We start from the raw sequence: 13,231 nt of genomic DNA on the forward strand, positions 1-13,231 counted from the left end.
CCAAGTTCAAGCTTGTGGAAATGGTTTTTGGTTCTCACTCTGGATCTCTCTGACGACGACCCTGAAGACTACACCGAAGAAGACCAAAAAGATGACCCTGAAGAAGATGACCAAGAGGACAAAGAACATGAAGACAACCACCAAGATGCAGAACAACAAGAGACAGAAGACCAAGAAGCAGAAGAACAAAAAGAGAAGAACCAAAAGCAGAAGAACATTAAGCATAAGACTAAAAATCAGAGCAAAAGATATTATCTAAATTATAAGCAGAAGAAGACTAAGCAGTGTATGAGGGTGAGTCCGTTCCTCCTCGTGGTGCCCCTGGAAAATGCCTGCTGCTGCAGGCCAAACTGAACGCGGACATATCCTGTTGTAAATCTTTTGTGACAGGCAGAACGGAAGGTGTAATCTTCAAACTTTTATAGATAACAACTACAGGAATGCCTGTCACAAATAAGAATATGATGAAGAAGAAGAATAGGAAGAAGATGAAGAAGTAGAATATGAAGAAGAATTATCATTGAATAAGAATATGAATAATGTACAAAAAAGGATAACAGAAAGAAGGTGAAGAAGATGAATAAGGTGAAGAAGTTGGTGAAAAAGATGCTACTGCTGCGGATCATGAAGGAGAAAGTGTGGGAGAAGTAAAAAAGAAGATGAAGAGCATGGAAGTAGTGAAACATACATATCTGACAAAATATAAAAAAGGTTAACATTGTCAATATCTTTGTAACTCCGAACGTCTTTAAAAAAAAAAATGTATTCCTGCTATTCCATTTGATTGGGCTAAACCTCTATGCCTTTAATGTCTCCTCCACCTCCCCCAATACATTCTACATTATTCTTAGTTGTTTTTCTTCATGTAGAATTAACCTACAAGGAAAGAAAGGCTTTTTTTTTAATTCCGATATCTCTGTCCCATTGACTTGAATGGGACTTCCGGTATCGGAATCGGCGATACCCGATACTTTTTGGGTATCGGCCGATCCAATCCCATCTGACATTTATCAATATCGGCTGGTATCGCTCAACACTAGTTATGAGGTATTCACACTGCCTTAGTGCTGCTGAAGGTGGCTCTTTTAGGTAAAAACGCCTAGGGGGGGGTGACAGGTTCTCTTTAATAGCATTATAATTTTCAATACTGCAGAAAATATATTTTCAGCTTTATCCATTAGACATTAGTGTGGCATCAATTACCAATGGATTAATAGTACTTGTAACACTGTCATAGCATTAATATCGGGATCGGGATATTGATTGCACATAGCACTGTGGAAAAATGATGTAGGAATAAATGATCGTGCTTCCTATTTAAAAGAGATTCATTGGAATATGAAACAATATGAATCTAGTTGACAGCTTTGTTTTATAAATGATATTACATTTTCACCTTGTTTATTTTATATTTATTAGGAAATAAAAGCTATGGTATATCTTAAAATTAACAAGTTTTGATAGTGAATTGAGTTTATTTATCCTTTAGGAAACTAATTGTATCAGTTTTCAGTGGAATTAGTACCTTCTCTGGAATCAGAACAGATGAGCCTTCTTTCCTCATTCTGCATCGATACATCTTGGGTGGCTTTGACTGCGACGCCAGTTCACCGGTTCTCCTTGTTTGGACTACTTTTGGCACTAATCACTCCAAAATTACCAATTTAACCGCTTGTCAAAGTTGCTCAGACCCTTATTCTTGCCCATTTTTACTGTGTCCAAAATATCACATTAACACCTGTTCGCTTGCTGCCTAATATACAGATTGTCACCCCCTTGACAGGTGCAGTTGTCACAAGATGATCAACGTTATTCACCTTGCTTGTCAGTGATTTTAATGGTTTGGCTATCTGAAATATATATTCGTCAATTTTCATTCAACTATCCGAATACATTTTCATATATTAGAAAACAGTGTCGTTGCAATCTGCATCTTCTATTTTACAAACAGCTCATACATTAAAAATCTAGAACAAAAGCCCAAAAAACAATTTGAGTCACAGTCTGAGACTAATACATAATTTGGCAGCAAAACAAAGGTTTGCAATAAGGGAGAAATCAAATATTCACCATTGTCGATCAGGATTTAATACTTCTCAACCTTAAACCCATTAAACTGTACTTTAAAATCCTGTTTCAAAACCTACACTGTACTTTATTACAAGAGATTAACACAGCATGAGATAATGGAGCAAGTGAAGAGTTAGTTTGTTCCCTTTATGAAATCAACCAGAAAAGGAAATAAACAGCAAATCATCTTCACAGTACAAAGCAAATTATTCTTTTAAATGATTGTAATTAGCATTATAAAGGGAAAAAGGACTAATATTCTTATAATCTAATCTTTCTGGTTCTCATGAAAAAAAGTTTGAGAACTTCGAAACGTGTTGAGAATAAACTGCACTGATACGAGGAACGTTCATTAAAGATTTTCCCTGACCCACTTCCTGTGAACTGAGAGGAATAAAGCTTGGCACAGTTATTAGTCCTTCTCTACATAGGTGCCACCTAGGGACACACACTTCTCCAGTCTCTTTAAGCAACTGTAAATACCTCGCTTGTAAAAGTCGACAGGTTGCTCCAAAAGCCATGTAGTGACTTCGGAAATCAGAGTCTCATCATCTGGAAAATGCTTGCCCTTCAAAAATAGCTTCACTCATTGTTGGAAACAGGTATAAGTCCGATGGTGCAAGATCGGGTGAATAAGGGGAATGTGGTAGCATTTCAAAGCCACAGGAACATGCTTCGATTTGGGCAACATGTGAGTTGTGCACTGGTGCTTTGTCTTGCAGAAGGCGGACACCTTTGATGAGCATGCCAACGTCTCTTGGTTTTGATGGCCTCCCGAAATTTCAGCAGCAGTGAAGCACAGTATGCCCCAGTGATCAAGGTACTCTTTGCTAGGAAATCCATCAATATTACTCCATACTGGTCCCAAATTACTGTGAGCATCACCTTGCCTGTCGAGGTTTGGGCACGTGCCTTCTTTGGATGCAGTGAGTCATGACGCTTCAATTGCATCGACTGGACTTTAGTCTCAAGATTATAGTGATGGACTCAGCTTTCATCCTGTGTGATCAGTCTGTTGAAAAAGTTCTCCTGGTTTCCATGTTCCTATTTCCAATAGAGCCTGAGAGCATTCGACTCATTTCTGCTTCTGGTAAGATGTGAGCAGTCTGGGAAACAAGCGAGCAAATACCTTATGCATGTGAAGATGGTGTTGGATGATTTCTTCCACGGACCCAATACTAATATTGATATTTTGGGCTAGGTGGCAAATGGTTACGTGGCAATTTTCTAAAATGGCGACCTCCACTTGCTGGATGGTGTGTTCATCAAAAGCAGAGTGGGGTTGCCCTGGAATTGGAGCTGTTTGCACCAAAGTCCGACCACATTTGAATAGACGATTCCAGTTCTTGACTACATCATTTGATGGGGAATCATCGCCACAAACCTCTTTCATCTCATCGAACGTCTCCTTTGGTGTGCGGCCTTTCAATTAAAGGAACTTGATGACTGCTCTCTATTCCACTGGGTCCATTATCAAATCTCACACCACTTCAGCACCTGTAAAATCAAGACCGTTATTAGTTCTGAGTTGCAAATTGGCACGTAACCTATATCATTACACATGTGCAGATTCAGAGTCCTGTGATAAATAGAAGTGGGTCAGGGGAAATCTTTAATGAAAGCCCCTCGTACTTCCACCTATACTATATACTGGATTTTTTGTGGACACACAACCATCAGCGCAGGTTATCCACATCTCTTGCTACTTCAATATTCTTATAATAGAATTATTAGGAAAAGAAGTGAGCTAATTAATTATTATATAAATTAGAAATGAGCAAATATGTTCGCAGGACCAGGGTCCTATGGCCAGGTCATTAATCCACAGCCGCTTGATGGAAGCCATATCTGGCATGATGTCTTGTGTGATGACCTCACGTCAAGCCGCCCAATCAAAAGAGGTGCTGTCAGGTAGGAGGTGCTTCACATGGCTCCCATCCAGCGGCCATGGAATATTGACCTGGTCGCTGGACCAAAGTTCTACAAGTTGATTTGCTCATCTCTATCAATAAAATGCTATTATCTTAACAAGGAGTTGACTAATGGAGAAGAGGTCATGATTAGCTTCCACACATACAGTATATAAAAACAGCAATATAGGGAATGGTTCTTCTCTGTAGATAATATTAAAATAACATAAAACACCAGTTACAAGGAAGTTTTCAAATGGGAAAAGGGTTCTTTACTGTAAGGGTGATTGGTATAACACTGAAAACATTGAAGGCATCTCCATACCACACCCCCTCAAGTCAAAAGCAGACTATTGAAGGTCAGTCTACAATCCCTCTATAAAACCTACACTACCATTTTCAAAGATGATGACTGTCATATTGTCATTGCAAATATCAGAGTTTTCTTATGTTCCAATATCCAGATCCTACAGGCTGTGTCTCAAAAGGAACACATTTCTTGATTTAGTCACCAGCCACAGACTGTCCATGAGAAGTAGGAAGATGTCACCTTAGGCCTCTTTCACACTTCAGTTTTTTGCCATCAGTCAAAATCCGCCAAAATTTGAAAATGGCGGATCCGCTTTTTCTTGTTGCGGATCCGCCATTTCCCCCATTGGGATACATTAGTGGCGGATTTTGACCGATGGTCGTCCGTTGCGTCCGGTATTCGGCGGATCCGCAAAATTCCTTGCGGATTCTGTCTGAGGGGGACGGAGCTTGCAACGTTTTTTTTCGCCGTCAAAATGGCGGGTGACTGCGGATCCGCCGTCATCCGCCATGCGGTAGAATGGCTGCCTATGGGCGGCGGATCCGCCAGGACCCGCGATTTTGCGGAATCCGCCGGCAGGATCCGCAAAATCGCACTGCGCATGCCCAGAAAAAAAGATACTTTTCCAGACAGTCCCAAAACTATATAAGGTGGGCTAATTGGGCCCAGACATGCAGTAGCAGTCAGCCAGCAAGCCAGCCAGGAACCAAGCCACCCACGAAGCCTGCCAAACACCCACGAAGCCTGCTAGACAGCCACCAAGCCTGCAGACAGCCACACAGCTATCAAGCCTGCCAGACACCCACCAAGCTGCAACACATATCAGCTATCAAGAGGCCCGCCAGTACCAGCTCACTTACAAGTGTGAGTATACCTATTTATGATATTCCTGTGTGTGTGTGTGTGTGTGTGTGTGTGTATGGCCTGCTAGTGTGTAGCCTGTGGTCTGCGAGTGTTACATGTCTGTGTTTTGTTTTTTTTCATACTTTTTTTTCTGTTGCTTGTGTACTGCATTTTATTTTCATACAACTGTAATTATATTGTATTTTTTATGCTGTGATTGTGCGGTGTATGGTATGTGGTGTAATTGGGCCCAGACAATCCGGCACCAGCAACACTGAAGACACCAAGCAAGACATCCGACTGCAGCCTGACTGATAGAAGATTGAACTAGAGCTATAAAACCTGCCTGCCCAGCTGCAAGTCTACCACCTGCAAGACCCCGGGAGCGCGTGTGTGTGTGTGTGTGTGTGTGTGTGTATGGCCTGTGTGTGTGTAATGCATTTTTTTTTCCATCCTTTTTTTTTTCTGTTGCATGTGTACTGCATTTTATTTTCATACAACTGTAATATTGTATTTCTTGCTGTGATTGTGTGGTGTAAGGCCGGTTTCATATTTGCACTTTATAGCGCAGCGATAACCTGCACACGTCCACCACTAATCCCCGCCCCATCCGGTCATCGCCGCCTACTAGCGCACATGAACGCTTGCGATCTGCGCACCCTTATCTTTAGCATAGGGTGCGCAGATGGTGCGCTGGCAGGATTTTACCGTGTGCTGCGCACTTTTGAAGGTGTGCCAAACGCAGCATGTTGCATTTTGGCACGCACGGCACACCTTCAAAAGTGCGCAGCACACGGTAAAATTCTGCCAGCGCACCATCTGCGCACCCCATAGTAAAGATAGGGTGCGCAGATCGCAAGCGTCCATGTGTGCTAGTAGGCGGTGATGACCGGATGGGGCGGTGATTAGCGGCGGCCGTGTGCAGGTCATCGCTGCGCTATAAAGTGCAAATGTGAAACCGGCCTAACTGGTATTGTATGTGGTGTAATTGGGACCAGACATCTGGCAACAGCCACACTGAAGACACCGAACCAGACATCAAACACCAGCCTGACTGATAGAAGACCAAACTAGAGCTACAAAACCTGTCTGCTCAGCTGCAAATCTTCCACCTGCAAGACCCCTGGAGTGTGTGTATGTGTGTAGCCTGGCTGTGTGTTATGCGTGTTTGTGTGGGTTTTTTTTTAAAAATATTTTAATTGTTTTTCTTTTGCATGTTTATTGGATTTTATTTTCATATTTGTAATTGTGGTGTGATTAATGTATCTGTTGTAAATCGGTGTTTTTCTATTTTTCATTTATTGTGGTATTTAAAATAAAGAGCAGAGTAGCTCCTATTTGTTGGAAAAAAAAATTATACAAAAAAATAAATAAATAAACTGTTTTGAAAAAATCTCCTTTGTATCATTTAAAAAAAAAAGGTAAAATTAAGTTACCATAAAGGTACATTAAATTTTTTGGTATACAAGTGTGGTTAAAAGTGAGAGATTGCAACATACCATGAAAAAAATCTGGGTATACACAGCTGAGAGTTTTTCAGGGAATTCAAAAACATGCAAACACAGTGTGGGTATACACAGAAATTAAACACCTTCAAACACTGGTTACACTCTCGGTGAGACCTTTAATCACTGGTTACACTCTCGGTGAGAGTTTTTGAGGGAATGCAAACACTGGTATACACAGCAATTACACACGTTCAATCACTGGTTACACTCGGTGAGACCTTCAATCACTGGTTACACTCTCGGTGAGAGATTTTGAGGGAATGCAAACACTGGTATACACAGCAATTACACACCTTCAATCACTGGTTACACTCAGTTACACTTTTTCAGGGAATTCAAACACATGCAAAGAAAGTGTGGGTTTACACAAAATATTACACACCTTCAATCACTGTGGTTACACTCGGTGAGAGATAAGGGAATTTAGACATGCAAACACTTAAAATTGCGTATACTTAGTTTCAGGGAATTACACATTATATACAAATGAATATTTTTATTTTTTTTTTAAACTTTCATATCACTTTCTTTATACTTGCAGATCACTTCATGAAGCGCCACCAGAAAAGCAGCAGCAGACATGGCCAGCCAGGCCGCAGCAGGGATGGTGAACGAGACCACAGCAGAGACGACCGGCGAGAACGCAGCAGAGATGACTGGTCAGGCCGCAGCAGAGACGGTCAGCCAGACCGCAGCAGAGACGGACAGCCAGGCCGCGGCAGAGAACAGGCAACCATTTGTTTCCCTGTAAGTATAAAGGCCTGAAAGCTTATTATGATCCTTTGTATAGTAGCTTAACAATTGTCTTTATACTTGCAGGTCACTTCAGCAGCACCACCAGCCAGGCCGCAGCGGAGACGGTCGGCCAGGCCGCAGCAGAAACGGTCAGCCAGGCCGCAGCAGAGACGGCCAGCCAGGCCACAGCAGAGACGGCCAGCCAACCATTAGTTTCCCTGTAAGTATAAAGGCCTGAAAGCTTATTATGATCCTTTGTATAGTAGCTTAACAAGTGTCTTTATACTTGCAGATCACTTCAGGAAGCACCGCAGCTGCCCCAAACCGTAATGTCTTCTCCTGAAAGCTCCCCCTCACATCATCAGCGAGCTGAGGTAAAAAAAAATTTTTTTTTTATTTAAACTAATTTTTTTTTGGGGGTTAAAAACACTATCCATGTATTATGTTTTAACAGGAAGCTGATTCAGAGGAGCTTCCAGGATGAGACGTGCAGGGTGGAGAGACGCAAGGAGGGGGTGCGCAGAGTGTAAGTTTAGCACATACACAGATACATAATGCTACACCAAACACAAACATTCATCACAGTGCACACACAATAACTACGCATCCATCCAAACAAATTTTTTTTTTTCCCCACAGTCTTCAGAATCCGGTGTCCGCACTAGAGTGACTCCCAGGACATCCCAGGGTCGTCAAGGTGATGCATCTGTTGGTCGGCAAACGGTAAGTAACCCTATTTGGATAATTGTTTAAATGAACATCATGTGTTTGAATAGAATGTAATTTTTTGTTTTTTGTTTTGTTTTTTATCTTCACAGGTTTCACAGTGTGCTCCCCGGAGACATCTGGAGGAGGGTGTCATGATTGATACTAATGAACTCAACCGTGAGATGGAAAACCGGGAGCCGCTGTGGAACATGGCAAACCGTCTACACGCCGACCAACCAACCACCAGACGGCTCTGGGATGAGGTCTGTTCTTCAGTTATTGAAAACTGGGAGGAACTCAATGCGAGGGCCAGGGATTTTGTGCGTAAGTATTACAACTTCAGTAACTTATATTCCAGCATGTGAAGTGTTGAATGCTAAACCCCTTTTTTTTTGCTTCACAGGTGACAGGGTTATCACACGGTGGCGGTCGCTCCGGGATCGCTTCAAGAGGGACTACAACAAGGAGATGCAGACCCCGAGTGGATCGGGAGGACGCCGGGGACCCCAGTACAAGAACTACAGAGCCCTGGCGTTCCTGTGATCAACAATGGTGTGCAGAAGGTAAATATTCCCCAAACCATTTCTGTAGTAGAAATGTTTAACCAAATTTTTTTTCAGCAGACTTAAATTAAATATCAATATTTTTAATATACATTTTTTCTCCTTTTTTTTTAGCACCATCTGCAGCACTCGGGAGTCTGCATCAGAGTTGCGTCGCTCTGGAGTGATCCCTAGTGAGACCGCCCCCGGTGACCACATCGAGGTATCCGACCCCTCTGTACCTACCCTCTTGTCTCATCCCTCTATCCCCTCCACCAGCACTGGAGCAGCAGGGCAGACTTCATCACATGAAGCTGCTGGTGACGACTTGTTCCCTGTTCCCCACCCCTCAGACACTGCCGCAACATCTCGACCAACTTTTGGTTCTGGCCGGCAGCGTCTGAGGAGTCAGGAAAGGATGACCTTGTCTGGCTGTTTGAGTTTAAACTCATCTGTCCAGCATGGTTTCCACACTTATGGAGAATGGTTATCTTCTGGGTTGACCATGATCAATCAAAGTATCATGGAACTCAGAAGATACATGGAACAGATGAATTTAGAATCAAACCAGACACCGAGACATACCTTTTTTCAATCTGTTGTCCGGTAAATGTAAGGTTTAAGTACTCACCAGCAGATGCGTGTGATGCAAGCCTGTCAGAATGCTCTAGTGGAAGTACTTGCTGAAGCATCCCATCCTCCCCCTGTCCATCCTCCCCCTGTCCATCCTCCCTCTGTCCATCCTTCCCCTGTCTATCCTTCCACAGTCCATCCTTCCCCCGTCCATCCTTCCACCACCATCCATCATACAGCCGTCCCTCCTCCTACCACTCCCTCTCCTTTCTCTAGTTCCCCATTCCATTCTTCCCAGTACCTTCCTTCCCCATTGCATTATACCCCAATGCCCTCACCATACCCACCCCCACATACACCTTCAATGTACCCACAAACCTCGTCTGTCCATCCACTCCCGTCCCAACCACATGTGTTAAACCCCCCTTCCACTTCTGGTCCTCACCAACTCCCTCCCCAGTCCTCTACCCCCCCCCTCGATATGGTCAACCCTGTTAACCCCTCCAATACTATCTCCACCCAACATTATCACACTTTGTAATGTTTTTTCTGTTTTCCAAAAAAAGGTAATACATACCAAAAAAAAAAAAAAATTTACAAAAAAGGTAATATATACCAAAAAAAAAAAAAAAGTTACAAAAAAGGTTTAAGATACCAAAAAAATTTTTAAGAAAATCACCAAAAATTAAAAAAAAAAAATACAGTTATTACAAATTCAGAAATAAACTATGTTTTTTTTTTTCAAAAAACTTTATTGTGTTGTTTCTTTTTTGCTTCTTTCTTTGGAAATATTCAAATTACACCAGTGGTGTAAAAGGTAAACACAACACTTGGTAACACAACACTTGGTAACACAACACTGGGTAATATTTCACAGTACACCGGTGGTGTACAAGGTACAAAAAACCAACACTTGGTAGCACAACATTTGGTACCCAACACTTGTTAACATTTCAAAGAGTAAAACGCTTGGTACACAACACTTGGTAAAATTTCAAAGTGTAAAATTTTACGCTTGGTACCCAACACTTGGTAACATTTGTAAGTGTAAAACAATGCTAGGTACACAACACTTGGTAAAACTTTACGCTTGGTACCCAACAATTGGTAACACTGCAAAGTGTAAAACTTAAAAAAAAAAAACTTGGTAAACCAAATCACATGGTAACACAATGCTTGGGAAAACCAAACACTTGGTAAAATTTCAGTTAAAAAAAAAAAAAAAGGTTACTCACAATTGGTATGAAGAAAATTATATCATGTCATCTTGCCAGTCCACTTGTCCCTCTGGTGTCACAAAATAGTCTGCAAAGGTGTCCCTCATTCTTGCCAGTGAGCCAGTACTCCGAAAAGTTTGCTGCTCATAATCCCACAAGGTGGTTTCAGACAGATTTTCATCGGTGGAAACTGGTTCCTTTGAAAGGACAAAATTGTGCAGGATTACACAGGCCTTCACCACCTCATCCACAGTCTCTGTGTTCATTTTCATGGCCATTAACAGGACTCTCCATTTGGCAGTTAAAATTCCAAACGCACACTCCACCACTCTGCGCGCTCTGGTTAACCGATAGTTATAGATTCTTTTCCGGTGTGTTAATCCACGACTACCATATGGTTTGAGTAGGTGTTTAGAAAGCTGAAAAGCATCGTCACCAACGCACACAAAAGGCATTGGTGGGCCTGTTGTTCCAGGGAGTGGTCTTGGAGGTGGGAAGTCAAAATTGTCTGCATACAAGCGACGGCCCATGGTGGACATCTTGAATACCTGAGAGTCATTAGAACGACCATATGCACCAATGTCCACGGCAATGAATTTGCAGTTTGCATCCGAAATGGCCATAAGCACAATAGAAAAGTATTTCTTATAGTTGTAAAACTGTGAACCAGATCCCATGGGTTTCACAATCCTGATATGCTTGCCATCCACGGCACCGATGCCGTTTGGAAACTGGCAGATTTCTTGAAACTTGTCGGCAATCTCCAGCCACCTCTCCTGTGTTGGCTCTGGGATGTATTCCTCCTGTAGAGAATCCCACAATGCCCGGCAGGTCTGTTGTACAATTCCAGCAAGAGTTGAAATCCCAATCCGGAACTGGAAATGGAGGGAGGTGAAGGATTCTCCAGTTGCCAGGAATCTGTTAAAAAAATGGAAAAAAAAGTAAAATTAATACAAACTACAAGCCATAACATAACAATAAAAGCCTGCAGAATCTGAAACATTTTAAAAGGTAGATAACTTACCGAAGGGTCACCATCAAACGCTCCGCCGGTGATATAGAAAACCGCATTTGTGTGTCCCTTCTCCGGATTTGTTCTCCAACACGATCCACCAATATCTCAAAGAATTCCAGCCTCATGCGCACGTAGTTGAAGAACTTGTCCGGATTATCCCTCAATTCCAGGTACAGTGTGGAAAAAACGCCACGGGTGAACCTCTGCGCATTAATGGGATGAATCCACTGGCGCCGTCTCCTCATACGCAGGATTCGCAATCTTCTTTTCTCCCTCTCGAGAGCAATAATTGCCAACCGATTCAAGTGAAGATCCAATTCCACACAGAAGCTGTCAATACTCGCAATAACTCCTTCCAGACTCGCACTAACTCCTTCCATCGCTGCCACTAGCTCTAAAACCTTTCAAAGAAATTGTATCACAACACCCTAGATATATTTCTCCCTGGTTTCCAGTATCCAATCACATTTGGGAGCATTCTCCAAGAGCGAATCATATTTGGGAGCATCCCATTTTGGAGGTGTGGAAAAACGGATCCGCAAGAAAACGGATCCAACGGATGTGAAAAACGGATGCCAACGGATGGTACTGATCCGTTTTGTTAAGGATCCACACTAAAATCGGTATAGCGGATCCTTAAAAAAACGGATCCGTTCCATCAGCTGGCATCCGTTTTTATACATTTTTTGCGGATCTGCCATTTTCAAATTTTGGCGGATTTTGACTGATGGCAAAAAACTGAAGTGTGAAAGAGGCCTTAGCTGTTTTCTTAAAATATCAGGATTTGTGTGGAGAGAATGGAAAGGGCATTGGATCTGGGTGCAGCCAAAGAAGGGCTCTGAATGACATAAGTGCTCACTCAATGAGGTCAGATATAGAATACCAGTTTCATTGTTAAAGCAAACCTATAATTTAATATTAATTTTTCAGAATAGGCTGTTTTGTGTGCAGTGACAGACAGACACAGACAGAAGAGGCCCCTGTGCAAGAACAATATATGGGCCCTTTGCTGTCCACTAGCTCATTATAATGCACAATTCCACATGCTTTGGAGCTGGAAGAGGGCCCTCTTACCCCCTGCCCCCCTGGGAAGCTGCACAGGTTGCCTCAAAGACACTGTATGTTCGCTCTTGTTTGTGTGTATGAGGAATAGCACTATATTTGGCCATAATATGACTTACATCCAGCATGTTTTACCACTTTTCCCCCTGCTGGGGAATTTATTTTAGGTTTTCTCTGAACTAAAGGGAGTACATTAGCTATTATATCTCTCATACACACTACACAGCGATATAAGATATTCCTGTTTTTATTTCCATATGTGGCACATAAACAGAAGCAGCAGCTTGGAAGAAATTATTGTAAAGTTTCCAGATATTCCATGGAGCCTATTTTGCCCTCGTCCAAGATGGAGTCTAGTACTTTGCCCTGTAATTGAACGTCCTGTCAGTTCTGTTATTTAAGTCCGGGTCGGTAAACATTCCTTGCCTGAGTATTTTGTTGCTGTTTGCTTCTGAGCTTCCGCATTGCTTGCTTCTGGAGTTCCTGCTGCTGCTCGTTTACTCGGTGCTCTGCCTCATCACTTCCAGCTGCCTTCAGTCCTCTGTGCTGCTTCCTGAGCCTGGCGGTGGTTACCTTTTATACAAACTTCTACAGAGAGGAGCTATACATTTCTGATTCTACTGTGGTCTGAAAGAATTTCTGACATTATTGTTATCTGAATATTACTTATTGGACTCTGTTTGTGCGGGCTGTGGTGCTGGACTTGAACGGGACTTTTCAGCCCTAAAAGGAGTATAC

Source organism: Dendrobates tinctorius, unplaced genomic scaffold, assembly GCF_039654945.1.
Source record: "Dendrobates tinctorius isolate UK_male_01 unplaced genomic scaffold, ASM3965494v1 ptg000129l, whole genome shotgun sequence".
In the NCBI taxonomy this organism is placed as follows: Eukaryota; Metazoa; Chordata; class Amphibia; order Anura; family Dendrobatidae; genus Dendrobates; species Dendrobates tinctorius.